This window comes from Vigna radiata, chromosome 6 (assembly GCF_000741045.1).
Source record: "Vigna radiata var. radiata cultivar VC1973A chromosome 6, Vradiata_ver6, whole genome shotgun sequence".
Lineage (NCBI taxonomy): Eukaryota > Viridiplantae > Streptophyta > Magnoliopsida > Fabales > Fabaceae > Vigna > Vigna radiata.
In genome coordinates, this window is record NC_028356.1 from 11,281,970 (window position 1) to 11,297,762 (window position 15,793).

The 15,793-nt window shown below is 36.1% G+C and overlaps 1 pseudogene; it reads left to right on the forward strand.

The window, feature by feature from the left end:
- The first annotated feature begins 5,055 nt into the window (after positions 1–5,055).
- LOC106763430 lies at positions 5,056–15,045 on the forward strand (annotated as a pseudogene).
- Positions 15,046–15,793: the final 748 nt, after the last annotated feature.

Below are 15,793 nucleotides of genomic sequence, written 5' to 3' on the forward strand. Positions count from 1 at the left end.
GATTTCCTTCAGAAGTTCTGTGGGTATTAAATTGATGTTAGATCCCGAATCTATCATAGCTTCCACATCCAAATCATTCAGAGAACATAACAGTGTTAAGCACCCCAGATCTTTAGCCTTAGGAGGATAATTGCTCTTCTGTGGTTGAACAAAAAGATCTTCTTCTTCATCAGTAAGCTCAATTTCATCATCCCTGTTAACTTTGATTCTCTTTGAATAGGGAGGACGCTGCTTATTTTCTACAGGTAACACAGTCATCCGGTTGAAAATCTCTCTCGAGCCCCCCTTATGATTTGTTCTGGTTTCCATTTCCTCTTTTTCTTCACCAACCTCTTCTTCCCTATAATTCTCATCTTCTTCATCTACACTGCTCATGGGTTCAAAGAATTCACCCATTAACATCTCCTCCTCTTCACTGTTCACCATATGGAGTGGTTCAATGTCTACTTCCCAACCATCATGGCTTTCTGTGTCCCAACCATCCTGGCTTGTGATAATCTTGCATTCCTTCTTAGGGTTAGCCTCAATGCTGGCCCTAAACTGGTTTTTCTCTGTGATTTCTATTCTTGATGCCAGCTGCCCAATCTGTGACTCTAGTGATTTGAAACTAGCCTGATTGCTATTTACCTGCTGCTCATATCTTTTGTAGAAGTCATCAAATCCACTACTCAAGGTCCTAACAGACTTAGTCAAATTACTCACTTGCTGCCACAGAGGTAACGGTTGTTGCTGTCGGAAGTTTCCTCCTTGTCCAGAAGAAGTATTCTGGCTTTGCCCAATACTTGGATGATTTTTCCAACCTTGGTTAGAATTACCTTGGTTGAAATTTCCCTGCTTGTACTGAAATTGGGCCCCCATATAATTCATGTCCTGCTGCATCTCCTCCGTAAAAGCACATTGACTATTAATATGGTCACCACCGCATAAATCACAGAGTTGCTGAGCCTGAGAAATATTTCTAAGTCCCCGAGGAAGTTCGGAGATGATCTTTGTCAACTTATCCAGTTTCTGGCTGAGGAGGTGGTTCTGTGCTGCTGCAGCGTCTTCAGTAGGAAGATGTAGGAGTCCTCCTTTTTGCGTGCCCCTCTCACTTTGCGACACTTCATTTAAAGCCATATCTTCTATCAAATTGTACGCCTCATCTTCTGTTTTTCTATTAATACTGCCTCCAGCTGAGGCATCTAACAGGTTTAACCACAATGACAGGTCTGCATGAGTCCCGAAGTTCGACGTATACTCGTTCACATCAGGGGACACCCAACGATAACCACGAATCCGTGACCACCCACCGGCCGGTTCCACCGCTTCGCAGTCGACACGTATCCCACCCTTCTGCAAAAATATGGCATACCCGTTGACTAGCCGATCCCCGTCCGGAGAAGGCGGGACCGAACTGTCACCCGGGTGAGCGTCCAGAAAAGTGGACGAGACCGAACTGGAGGACGCAACATTATCTGCAAACCTGGATTCCACCTGTTCCGCCACCGCCGGAACACCTACTCCACTTGTTGTCCCAGCCCCGACTCCACCGCCTCGGCCCGACGACTCCTCCGACGAATGAACACTGATCGCAATCGTTTATTACCTAAAGGCGAAAAATTCTCAAGTAGTAGAAAGGTAAAGAGGTAAAAGAAGTGGCCAGTAACCCATCCCCACCCCTTATTTATAGAAAAATTTTGAAAACTACCATGCCCCAACCACCGTTAGATCTATGTATCATCGACGGTCTGGATTCGCGACGGTTCAATGCACAAAGCAAACCAACCGCTCACGAGGGGACGCGTGTCCTTTCCCGCCCAACGCATACTCAAGAATCGTAACCGTCACACCCCACTTTTAAAGCCTTTCAACCACTTCGTCCCTTCAGGCTTGGGGGTCCTCTGTACTGAGAAGGATGACCGGGCACATCTATTGACGATTCGTACGTCCGCCCGAGAAAAGTTTATTAAAGAAGACCGGAGGATAACACCGGACGGTTAAGAGTACCTGACCGGACGGACATAATGAACAAGTACGTTAAGATGATCGACAGTAAAGAAAGGGTTAGTAAACTAAATAGGATTAGAGACATCTGGGCCGGTATTGGGCCGTGATTAAGGAAACTAATTATCGGCCCATCAGAAAAACTATAAATAGAGGTCAAAGGTAAGAGTAGGTAGATAACATTGAATACGCATTTATACTGGCTCAGTACTTTCTCTTTCTATCTCTATTGTGGAATTGGAAACTGACTTCAGCGTTGGAGCCCTTTTAACAGGTAACTGACCGGCTGAAACTAGAAAGGATGGGAGTGCGTACGAAGACCGGACGACTACAGAGAAATTGTGAAGGAGTTGTATTATCCATCCGGAACAAGCAAAAAAGCTAAGGGAGAAAAGTGTCGCACGGCGCTCAAGCGACCCCTAAGGGGCTCCGGGTGGCGCGTTCTATAGATTTGGGTCCCTTTGATTGGGCTCAAGCAGGATTTTGGCCCACTTCATTCTTTTATACCCTAGGGGTTCGCCCAAGCCCCCTTTCTCGGAATCCTTACCATCTAGCCTCCCTAAACACTCCTCCTAAGTTCTCTTCTCACTTTCCCCTTCATTCTTCCTCCAAGAACCCTAGTTCTCACCCATTTTGCACCATTTAGCCATTCAAGTTTTGGGTTTTGAAGTGTGTAGCGGCTAGAAGTCAAATTCCTTGCATTTGTTTGAGCATTGTCTACTAATCCCTTCTCTCCAACCAAGTAAGTCATGCAATCTAGTGTTGTAATCTTTCAAGGCTTTGATTCTTGATGAATGTTGATGAAATAGCTTGAGTTTTGATGATTTAAACTGCATATGCATGATTTGCCTCTGTTTGGACCCTAGTTTTGGATTTTTTATCCCTAGTTTCTTGAAGATTTCATCAAAACACCCTGATTGCATCTCTTTTTCTTTTTTGGAACAGTCCTCAAGGTGATGAACATTTTNTTTTTCTTTTTTGGAACAGTCCTCAAGGTGATGAACATTTTTCTCAATTTTTTCTTTTTTTCTCTCAACCTCTTCTTTTTCTTTTCTCTCCTCTTTCACAATCTTTTCTTTTTCTTTTCTCTCAGCCTCACTTTTTCTTTCTTCTTCTCTCTCTTCTAACTCAACTTTTTCTTTTCTCTCTTCTAACTCAACCCTTTAAGACTTAAAACGAGCTTAGAATCAAGTAAAACTCAATAAATGAGTCAGTCGAGAGTCAAAAGCTGTTTGTAGCGATCTTATGCTTTTTTTGCATTATTTTGTAGTGATTTTGATGAAAATGAAGATTGGGGTTGAAGATGAAGGTCTTAGACTCAAGATAGAGGAAGAAAATTGAAGAAAAGAAGAGTGAAGAAACCTCCCGGCGACAAAATTCACCGCTGGGCGGTCCAAGGCGAGGAGGAGGCACCTGGCTTGGGCGCTGGGCGGATTTGCGATTAGAGGCAAACCGCCGGGCGGTGGCCCCTTGCCGCCAGGCAGTAGCGATTAGATAATCAAGCACATTAAACAAGAGGAGTAGATAAGAGGGAGTGAATTAGATGAAATTGTCAACCCCCAACAACTCCATTCATCCATAGTCTTTTTCGTCAATTGAATCAACACATTGCATGTTTATTTTCTATCTTTGCATTCACAACAATTATTTCTCTCTACAAGTCTTACGATTTTGATTCACAGGAAAGATAACACCTTTCGAGTCTCTTGGGAAGAACGATATTGGGTATTACCGATTATATTACTTGCACGATCTGGTACACTTGCTAGTGAGTCAACAGGTCCTTGTCTAGTTCTCGTGTCACCGTAATTTTTTTCTTTTGCGGTTGAATAATGGGAAGTAGTCATGGACCCAGGTTCGGTTTTGGGTTGAAATGTCATAGAAGATTCAAAAGATGCAAGCTTTTTTTGTGGGGAAACTAGCGAGAGGAGAGTGTTCAACTATGCTATCGAATGTCTGGATCAAAACTGCACTAAAACACAACGCCTTTGTTAGACGTCGGTTAGTGCGAGGTCCGACATCTATAAGGAACATAGACGTCGGTTAGTGTCATTTTAAACCTTTATATATTCATGTAAACGTCGGTTTTATGGATACGTAGATGTCTATATAGAGAAATTAGACGTCGGTGTGGGGTATAAGTAGACGTCTATATGGACGTCAGTAGATATCGTTAACCGACGTTTATATTGACATCGGTTAAGAGGATTTCCGAACTCCCATGGATGTCACCCTTATAGACGTCTGTNGTGTAAGTGACGTTAAAAGCCCAAATTAACCGACGTTAAACAACATTTATGTACTAGTGCCAATTTCACATAAAAGTTTAAAAATTAAAAACATATTTAATTCAATATTAAATTAAATATCACTTAATCTATAATTATTCTAACTAAATGTATAATTTTCAATTAGATTTAAACCTGATTTATTTGAATATGTTATCTCAAAAGATTAAGAAAAAATTTACATTTTATGTATTGAAAATTATCTTTATTATTAAAATAAAAAATCATAAGAATTGTTAATTATACTTTTAGGAAAGAAGCTGACCATATAAATTTGAATATGGAAAACTGAATTTTAAAATTTAGTAAAGATCAAATCAGAAAAAAAAGAAAGAAAAGAAACAAAAATAAAAAATAATGATGTAGTATATGTAGCAAAAGGTTGTTTAGCCTAATTTGTATATATTTTTGAAAGGTGAGACAAAAGGCAGGGTGGAATGACCCCTGTATTGAAGGAAAATATATAGACGGTTAGAGTCGGAAACCAGTTGTTTGAGTGTGACAGGGTGTGACTAGATGGAGACAGGAACATAAGGGCCAGATGAGCTTTGGAGCCACATGTCCAAATCCCAAACCACAACTTCAAACCTTCAATTGCGCTCTCTAAATAACATTAATCTTGACAAAAACTAAACAGAATATACCTGTTCCTTCTTTTGTTGTTCTTCTTTCGTCTCTCCAACTATTACAATAGGACTTCTCCTGAAAACAAAATAACAAGACAGAAGAACGACAAAATAAAAAAGACAAGAATATCCATATTAATTCTTATTATTTTCCGGAAATGGATTTCTCAAAACTCAATGACTCGCCCATGTTCCGGCAACAGGTTCTGTTCTGTTTGTTCTTTCACCCTTACAATATCTATCACAAGATTCTTGAAAAAAAAAATGTACATATTAAATAACAATGTTGGTGTTATGTTGATACGTTCCTGTTACGCAATGTTGTTTATTAGCATGATTTATTCATTCGTTGATTTTTAGAAGGTTCATGGGTTTTTATATAAAAAATGGTATTTTGCAGTTGCAATACATATTTGTCCTTTAACATACATGGTTATGGTTAGTTTGGTGGTGCATGTTCTTGAAATGAATGGGTTATATGCAGCTTCAGTGCATGGAAGAGAGTGCAGAATCGTTACGCTCGAGATGTTTCAAGTTCTACAAAGGAGCTCGAAAGTACACGTGGGTTCTCCATACCATTGTTTTTGTTAATTTTTTGTGTATATGTGTTGCTAGTTAAATACGTAAAGCGTAGAATATTTCTCTCCTAAGAAAGCCCATACTTGATGATACTTCAATATAAATACAAGACATGCCAAAACCTCTTTTATACCTGAACTTGTTCATTTAGGACAGGTTGGAACTTTAAATCTGGAATGATTTTTGTCAAACCTCAAGTCTGAAACGGCAAAATAGTTCTCAATATAGAATAACTCCAGAAACTTTTGTGGGTCTTGTGCACTAGTATAATTAGTTTAATGATCAGTAATATTTCGTACGTATATGAATTTTTGTGTCAAGTAATTACTTTATATTTATGATAAACAGGGAAGGGATTGGAGATGCATATGATGGAGATATTGCATTTGCTAGTGCCCTTGAAAATTTTGGAGGAGGGCATAATGATCCTCTGTTTGTAACTTTGGGAGGTAAGTCTTGTTGATATCTCTTTCCTCCTGTAACGTTTTCTTTATAAAAATAAGCCTTTAAGTAAACCTAAATAGATATGCTTGCTGCTTGTATTTTTTGAGGTTATTTCTTGAGTTATGAACTGCCCTGAGCTAGCATGAAAATTTAGGTTGAGAATAACAAGTCATTTATTGTTACTGGATGTATATACACAGCATGATATTTTTATATTATGCTCTCTTTGAATATTCAATGACAAAATATTTTATTTCATATCAGGACCAGTTATGACCAAATTTGCTATTGCATTCAGAGAAATGGGTACACATAAGGAAGTTCTTCGGTCACAGGTAATGATTTGTCCATTTTGGCCGTGGTCAAACTTTGGTTTTCCTAGCACGCATTATTATAACTATTAAGTAAATTTTAGAAGAATATAGAAAATCTTACCGATAGAAAATGTAATACAAATTTTAGAATATTGTGAAAATATTAGGGAGTTAATTGTATATAGGAAGAAAAGAAACGTTACTGAGCCTAACAAAATGTATAAAAGGGGGAGTAGGGTGTATAGTTGGAAGTTATCACTACTTCAAAACGAGCTTTTTAAGTATGTTATTTCGGGCTTTTTAAGTCTGTTTTACAACAGACTTAGATTCGGCAGACGTAAATTTTAAGTCTGTTGTTGACCAACAGACTTAAAGTTTAAGGTTGTTGTTGACCAACAGACTTAGATCTTCATACAATTATAAATAAAAATAACACTGAATTTAAGGCTGTTGTGAACATAACAGACTTAAATTTAATATATATATATATATATATATTATTTGTTTAATCATTAAACCAAAACCTGAAATACAACAAATTTCCCATATCAGAACATATATTGAAATTAAATGTCAATCTTGGAATTAAATGTAGGAAATTAAGTTAAAGAGAAGGTAATAGAATTATCGAAGAGTAATATTACATTTTCACACAATAGTGCAAGCATTATATGACACTAACCCTCAGATTTTTAAGATGAATATCAAAATGATCTGAGACCAAGTCTTTGCACTTTGACAACAACCTCTTGCCCATTTAATCTTGCACGATGAACCTGTCCTATATTTAGAAGAAAAAAATCAAGAACATTTTACATAAGTAAAAATTTAGAACATTCTATATAAGTTGTGGCTAACATTTTTAAGAATAACTTATGTGTCTATAAATACCCATGTATTCCACCATTTGATGTAAGACAATATCTACCACAACTAAAACAACTATAAAATATACTTCTTCCAATTAGTACTTTCACATTCTACTATCTCCATATTTTCTTTATCCCATCAACTATTCCTTTCACAACCTCAACGTACTAATAGTGGTACCAAAGCTATGTTCGGTCATCTACTAGCCATAGACAAAAATTTTCAACTATCTCAAACAAAACTATAACTTCATTCTATACTATTTCCAAAATGTTTTCTCAACCTATGGCCACTTCCAATCAAACATCACCAAATCTAGTACCTATTTACACATGAGAAAATTATGATTTTTGGAGTGCCAAAATGAAGACATTCTTTCACTCTCAAAATTTATGGGACATTATAGAAGAGAGATTTACTATTCCAGAAGACACCTCCACTCTTACTACAACTCAAAAGAAGGAGTTGAAGGAAAATAAGAAGAAGGATTCAAGGGTTTTACTTGCACTTCAACAAGCAGTTAATGACACAAATTTTCTAAGAATAATAGGTGCCATAAATGCAAAGCAAGCTCGGAACATAATACAATAAGAGTTTCAAGGAAGTCATGAGATACTCAATATTAAACTTCATTCTCTAAGACAAGAGTTGGAATTAATAAGAATGAAACAATCTGAGGCTATTAAAGACTACTATTCTAGAATAAAAGAAATAGTTAGTCATATGAAAGCCTATGGGGAAACAATTCTTGACATAAAAATCGTTGAGAACATTTTAACTTTTATTCCCCAAAAATATGATGCAACCACAACTGACATTGAATAAATAAAAGATTTGGCTACATTGTTAGTAACATAACTAATGGAATCTCTTCAAGCTTACGAACAAAGATTGAAAAGGCATGAAAAAGGCTGAGTAAAAAATGTCTTTCAATCAAAAGTAAAATTAGGTCTCAAAATAAGGGATAAAAAAAAATAAAAGTAGAGGAGAAATTTCTAGAAATAAAGAAAATTCTAGAAGTTTCTATATGACTCGTCAAGGAAAATATCCTCCATGTTAAAAGATTTTTGGCGTAATGGAAACCCTCAATGTTAGTACTACAAGAATTTTGGTCACGTAAAGAAGTATTCTCGTAATAAAAATAAGCATAAAACAAACTCTACGGAAGAACATAATCAGGAGAAACTCTTATTCTATTCCAATCAAGAATCTCCAAGTGGAGAAGGAAGTTGGTACTTGGGCAGTAGATGCAACAATCACATGGAAAAATATCAAAGCATCTTTAAAGACATTGATAAATCTGTTGGTGTCAAAGTTTGGCTAGGAAATGGCACCACAATGGAGTCTCAAGGCAAAGGATCTGTCATGGTGGACACAAAGAAAGGTACGAAATTCATCAAGGATGTTTTACTAGTTCCAAATCTTAAAAATAATCTTTTAAGTATTTATCAAATGATGGAGAATGGATATTCTCTTCACTTTGAAAAATATACATGTAAATTTATGACAGTTGAAGGATAGAAATTGGCAAAGTAAAAATGGAGAAGAGAAATAAGAGCTTTCCTATAATCTTTTGAACTTGGAACTAATATTGCCATAAAGGTAGAAGTTGATGACTCATGGCTTTGGCATGGGAAATTTGGTCACTTCAACACGCATAACTTAAAGCTTCTACATAAAAAAACATGATGAGAGATCTTCCATACTTGAAGGAGAACAATGAATCATGCAAAGGATGTCTCCTCGGCAAACAACACCGATTACCATTCTTGATAGACAAAACATGGAGAGCAAAAGACTTATTAGAGTTTATTTACACCGATGTTTGTGGACCGATGAAGGCACCTTCAAATCACAACAACATGTATTTCATCCTCTTCATTGATGACTTCTCTAGAACAGCATGGGTCTATTTCCTAAAGGCAAAGTTATAAGTCTTAAGAGTATTCAAGAAATTCAAGGCCTTTTTCGAGAAGCAAAGTGGAAAACAGATAAAAGTACTTAAAAGTGATTGTGGCAAGGAGTACACACCTCGTGAGTTTGAAAATTTCTCCAAAGATGAAGGCATAGAGCAACAACTTACAGTCACATAGTCATGGAGATGGCAAGATCAAGGATAAAACAGAAAAGTAAGTCTAACACTTTTTAGGCTGAAGCTGTCTACACTACAACTTACATTCTAAATAGATGTCTAACTAAGGTAGTTCAAGACAAGACTCATATTGATCTCATTGTCCCCTTATTTGTTGATGATGTTATCTATACAAGAAACCATATAAAGATGATGAAAGAATTTAAAGAATATATGATGAAGACATTTGAGATGACCAACCTTGGCTTGATGAACTATTTCTTCTATATAAAGGTGAAACAACAAAAAAAAGGCACATTTATCTCTCAAAATAAATATATTGAAGCTCTACTAAATAAGTTCAAGATGGATGATTATAAACTTGTCGCTAGTCCATCGGTGGAAACAAGAAGCTACAAAAAGATTATGGAGCACAAGAAGTAGATGTATCACACTACATGATTTTGATTGGAAGTCTCCTATATATCCCAACCACACAACCAAACATTTTGTATGCTACAAGTCTTCTATCAAGATTCATGCAAAAGCCAAAGATATCTACAAGGCAGAAAGGAGTTTGGTATAATAAAACCATGACTAACTCAAGGATGATTGACTACACAAGTAGTGATTGGGCAGGATCAATGGACGAAATGAAGAGTATGTTAGGATACACTTTCTCACTAGGATCAAGTATTTTATCTTGGGCATCAAAGAAGCAAGCAACTGTGTGGCATAATCAACAACAAAAGCAAAGTATGTAGTAACACTTGAAACCATGAGCAAAGCAATATGGCTATGAAGAATACTTGAAAAAAATGGGTGAACCACAAGATGGACCGACTATTGTCTATTGCGTAACAAATCGACAATAAAAATACCAAAAAATCCAGTCCATCATCAAAGAAGAAAAAATATAGCCATTAAATATCACTTCATTCGAGATGAAGAGACAACTAAATGAATTTGACTCGAAACTGTCAACAAAAGACCAAATTGCAGATATTTTTACGAAGGCGTTACTAAGACCAAGATTTGAGCTACTACATGTTATGCTTGGAGTTACCGAATCTGTATCCAGGAGAAGTATTAAAGTGTAATGCAAATTTTAGAAGAATATAGAAAATCTTAAAGATAGAAAATGCAATACAAATTCTAAACTATTGTAGAAAAACCTAAGATATGAAGAAAAAAAATCAAGAACATTCTACATAGTAAAAATCTAGAACATTCCACGTAAGTAATGACTAGCATTTTTTAGAATAACCTATGGGTCTATAAATACCTATGTACTCCACCATTTGATGTAAGACAACATCTACCACGACTAAGACAACTACAAATACACTTTTTCCAACTACTAATTTCATATTTTACTATCTCCACAATTTCTCTACCCCATCAACTATTCATTTTACAACCTCAAAATACTAACAATAACCGTTTGTGAGCTTTTGTTCGTTGTTTATTGAGTTAACAGTGTGTTGTGGTTCATATTTTCTACCTATGCATTTCTTTAAATTGGATTAGATTAGATAATATAGTTGAAAAATTCCCTTTCCTTAAGATTTTATAGTACAGAAAGAGTTGTTATAACTGATTGCTAAACTGACTCTACTTCTAATGTGGCTTCTTAGGCGGAGCACATGCTAAATGACCGATTACTGAACATGCTAAACGTGGATATCCTAGATGTCAAGGTACTTATTGAGTACAAGAAATTTTTAGATGTTTTAAATATAATTATTTCTGTGGAGAAAGTTAATGGTTTATTGGTTCACTTGGAAAAATTAGTAACTTGAAAGTAATGAAATCGTAACTGTGATGGAATAACTTCATTACAGGACTATATATAACTAAACTTAAGACAACGAACAGTGAATTAAAAACTACATAATATGATAGAACTCAGTTTTAAAATTTGACAACCTTCAAAAAGGATAATGCTTGAGAGCTGATTTTCTTATGTTCACCAAAACAATTTTTTTCCTTCAAATGACTTTTTTCATCGTCCATGTTTTATCTGTTGCTTGCAGGAAGCTCGAAGGCGATTTGAGAAAGCTTCCATTGTCCATGATCAGGTGCTTCTAAATAGCTTTAAAAAAATTGCACAATATAATGGTTTTTTCTTCCATGTTTGCCCTACCCTTCTAGTGAATGTATAAGTCATGTCATGATCAATACAAGTTTTTCCTTAGAAGAAATTCATGTCATTTTTAAAACAAATTAGATAACACAATCTCTTAAAAGTTCATTGACCTCTGATTCTTGATCATAACACAAATACAACGTTTGTTTTATGCAACAGGCACGTGAGAAGTTTATGTCATTGAGAAAAAGCACTAAAATTGATGTTGCTACTGTCGTAGAAGAGGTGGGTCATGTAGCTTTTTTTTTGGCATTTTCATTCATGAATGTTGTCTTAGCTTATCATGGGTTACCATTATTTTTTCAATCTAATTTGGTAGAGAGACATTCCAGGAATTGCACAATGCAAGAACCTCCTTTGAGGAATCTCGTTTCAATCTGGTAATCTTAGTTGAGCAAGATATGCTGCTTTCTAATATCATGGAATGAATAAAGAAAGTTCTTACCACATTTCATCTTGTTTTCTAGGTTAGTGCTCTTCATAATGTTGAGGCCAAGAAGAGGTTTGAGTTTTTGGAGGCTGTCACTGGTGTTATGGATGCTCATCTTCGATATTATCGACAGGTATTACGGAGTTATTGGCATTTTCAATATGAAATATTGCACTTGTAAAGTTTCTAAAATTTCTTTCCCTTTTGCAGGGATATCAGTTATTACATGAGCTGGAGCCTTTCATTGTCGAGGTTTTTCTATTTACTCTAAACTTATCTTGTAACTTTAGGAAACACACTTTCTAAGTGATTTTTATCGAGCATAACATTTACCTGGAGTGGCTTCAACTTTAAATAGAATCTTAAACTTAAAAAGAATCACTTTTCCATATAATTTTATTAACATGTAAGCAATTTTCTTCGATTATATGAAGGCTAGTAAGATACATTCAAAATGCTAAGTATAGTAGTGAAAGTTACACGTTGAGAAGAACTGTGGTATTAAAAATATTATTAGCATTCCTAATTTATTATGAATGGAATATTTATCTGATATTTGCAGGTTTTGGCTTATACACAAAAGGCAAGAGAAAGTTACAATGAAGAGCAGATTCGTCTTTGTGAAAGAATGCTGGAGTACAAAAAACATGTTCATCAAGAGAGCATGATGTCCTTGACTGGCCCTTACGTTTCTCCCACTAGAGATGGGAATCCGGTGCAGCCTTTTTCAAGGATATCTAATAAAGTGGCAGATGCTATAACAGAGTCTGCCGAAAATGGAAAGGTATCTATCTAAGCTCATGACAATATCTCACTCAGAAAAAACTACAAAACAAATTCCAAAGGACATGAATGGATTCTGAATCCCATCTGCACTACTTTTAGGTTCAAATCATTCGGCAAGGGTATCTCTCTAAACGATCCTCAAGTTTGAGGGGTGACTGGAAGAGAAGGTTCTTTGTTCTTGATAGTCGTGGAATGCTTTACTACTTTCGTAAACCATGGAATGGATTACATGTAAGTATCCAACTAATACCAAGGCATATACCCTCAAACTAACTAGCCAGATGATAATGCTGATTTTAATTTCATGATCTTAATCAGTGTAGCAATCAACCATCCCTACACAGAAATTGTGCCACCGATAATAGTGCTGGAATTTTGAGTCGCCTTCTTTCTTCACATAACCATGGAGTCATGCCTGATGACAAATGTGTAGCACGTCACACAGTGAACCTGCTCACTTCAACAATCAAGTCTGATGCTGAACAATCTGATTTAAGGTTCTGCTTCAGGATTATTTCACCGTCAAAGAGTTACACATTGCAGGTATGCATTTCCCGACATTTACTCACCTCTACTTTTGCATTTTATCTTCTCACCACACAACATCATGCAGGCAGAAAATGCTGTGGATCAGATGGATTGGATGGAAAAGATAACTGGTGTAATTGCCTCCTTATTGAGTGTACAGACACTGGTACATCATATTTCTTTTCTTTTTGCCTTTTCTTTACACATTCATTCAATCACAGATATTAACGAATGTCTTGCCTGAGTATTCCTAAACCATTTCTTAACAAATCTTGTAATTGCATCCACTGATGCCAGTATTAATCGTGAATGTTTGACAGTCTGATGTGTCAGAAAATGGTAACGGTCATTCTGCCAACAAGCTTCTTTTGTTAAAAGGTTGTCCAGATGATGATCTAGCATTGAATGGGGATTCTATGTCGTCCGAAGACTTGCAGAAGAATAAGCAAAGTACTAAAAGTGAAAAGCCAATTGATATTCTTAGGAAAGTTAGTGGCAATGACAAATGTGCTGATTGCGGCAAACCTGATCCAGATTGGGCATCCTTAAACCTCGGCATCCTCATATGCATTGAATGTTCCGGTGTCCACCGGAATCTTGGTGTACATTTATCAAAAGTAAGTAATTGAAGATCATGCTACAGTGTAATGAACTCTGAGTTGATCATGTTTTTGTCTTTTCTTGTTGGTTAAAAACTGAAGGAACTATTTAGTGAAATTTCTGTACAGTACTTAGAGGGTTTTTGTTTTCAATCAAAATAAGGTGAGTCAACTTTTTTTTTTTTTTTTTTTTTGATAGGTAAGATCACTGACCCTTGATGTAAAAGTATGGGATTCAGCTGTCTTGAGCATGCTTCAGTCACTGGGGAATCTCTTTGCAAACTCAGTTTGGGAGGAACTGTTGCAACCATCAGGTTCTTCACAAACAGATGAGAATCCTGATGGGTGAGTTTTTCTAAGCTTGATGGGATTAATTTTTTAAACTTTCACTAACATACATCTAACTTACAATATGTAGATCATCCAAGCCGCAGAAAAAGTTATTTCATGCAAGAAAACCATCACATGATGATCCTATTTCACTAAAGGAGAGGTTCATTCATGCAAAGGTAATATAAGCTAGAAAGATTAATGAACCTTTTATGCACCTAAGAGAATGAATATCCATGGCGTTTCATGTTTATAAATAAGATAACTGATTAAAAACTTTAGTTGAAGTAGTTGAATGTCTGGGAGAGAGAAGTTGATGCATGGTTTGTGTTGTTGCAGTATGATGCAAAAGTGTTTGTTTGCCGGGTAAAGATCAACGATCTCCTTTCACAACAGGTGGCAGAAAGCATCAAAGCCAATGACAAGAGAGCAGTGTACCGACACATTGTGAAATCAGATGTGAATGTCAATGCTATTAGTCGTGAACCAGGTAGATCTTCTTATCTCCATCCAACTGAAAAAGCAGAAACCCTATTTGAGTAAATAATGCATTGTTGTTCAGGCTTTTCTTGCAACATGCCTTCTTCAACTAATGATCCCAACACATCATGCGAAAACTCAACTCATGAATCAGTGGAGGACGTACAAGATGGTTCTGGTGTCCTTCACCTGGCATGCCGAAATTGTGATGTTGCAATGGTAGAGCTACTCCTACAGTATGGGGCAGACGTAAATGCTAGCGATTCTCAAGGAAAGACACCACTACATTACTGCACTATGATGGGGAAGCATGCAACTGCAAAAGTGCTTATTACAAGGTAATTGTTTTGAAACACGTCTCAAGGGAATTGAAAAGAGATATTTAAAATTGGTGTTCAAAAATTTTGTGAAAGAAGTTAGCAATTATTTCAGGGGGGCGAATCCACTTGCCGTAGACAAAGAAGGCAACACTCCTTTTAAGCTTGCACCTGAACCTGACACTGTTGACAAAGATACTGTTCCTCTTAACCAGGAAACGATACCCCCTCAGAACTCAAAAGAAAAATGATTCACGCACACCTTGTTTGTTAATCTGAGACTGAAGAGATAAAAAGATAGAACAGAGAGATAGATGATTCGATGTAACATGAAAGCTTCAAACAAATGAAAAGTATCAATTAGGTGTGTCTTGCATAGTTATTCATATATAATATATAACATTGACACATCTTCATCAGTTTTGTTTGTAGCAATGTATTTATTCAAGTTTGAACATTGATTAACTATGCGGACAATATATACACAACGTCCAACCGTGGAAGTTATGTATATAGTTAACTCATGGAACAAGAACATTAGGCCATATTAGAGTCTAATGCAAATTCTAAAAGAATGTAGAAGCACCTTAGATAGAAGAGTTCAAATGTAATACAAGTTCTAGAATGTTGTAGAAAAGCCTAAGATAGGAAGAAAAATCAAGAATAGTCTACATATGTGAAAATCTAGAACATTCCACATAAGTTATGGCTAGTATGTTCTAGAATATTCTATGGGTCTATAAATACCCATGAACTCTACCATTTGATGTATGTAGACAAGAAACCAACATCTACAACAACTAAGACAACTACAACACTTCTTTCAACTACTTTTACATTCTACTATCTCCACATTTTCTCTACATTTTCTCTACCTTATCAACTACTCCTTTCACAACCTTTAAATACTAACAGTGGTATCAGAGCCAGGTTCGGTCATCTAATGGGCGTATATAAAATTTTCAACTACCTTAAACAAAACTATAACTCCATTTTTGT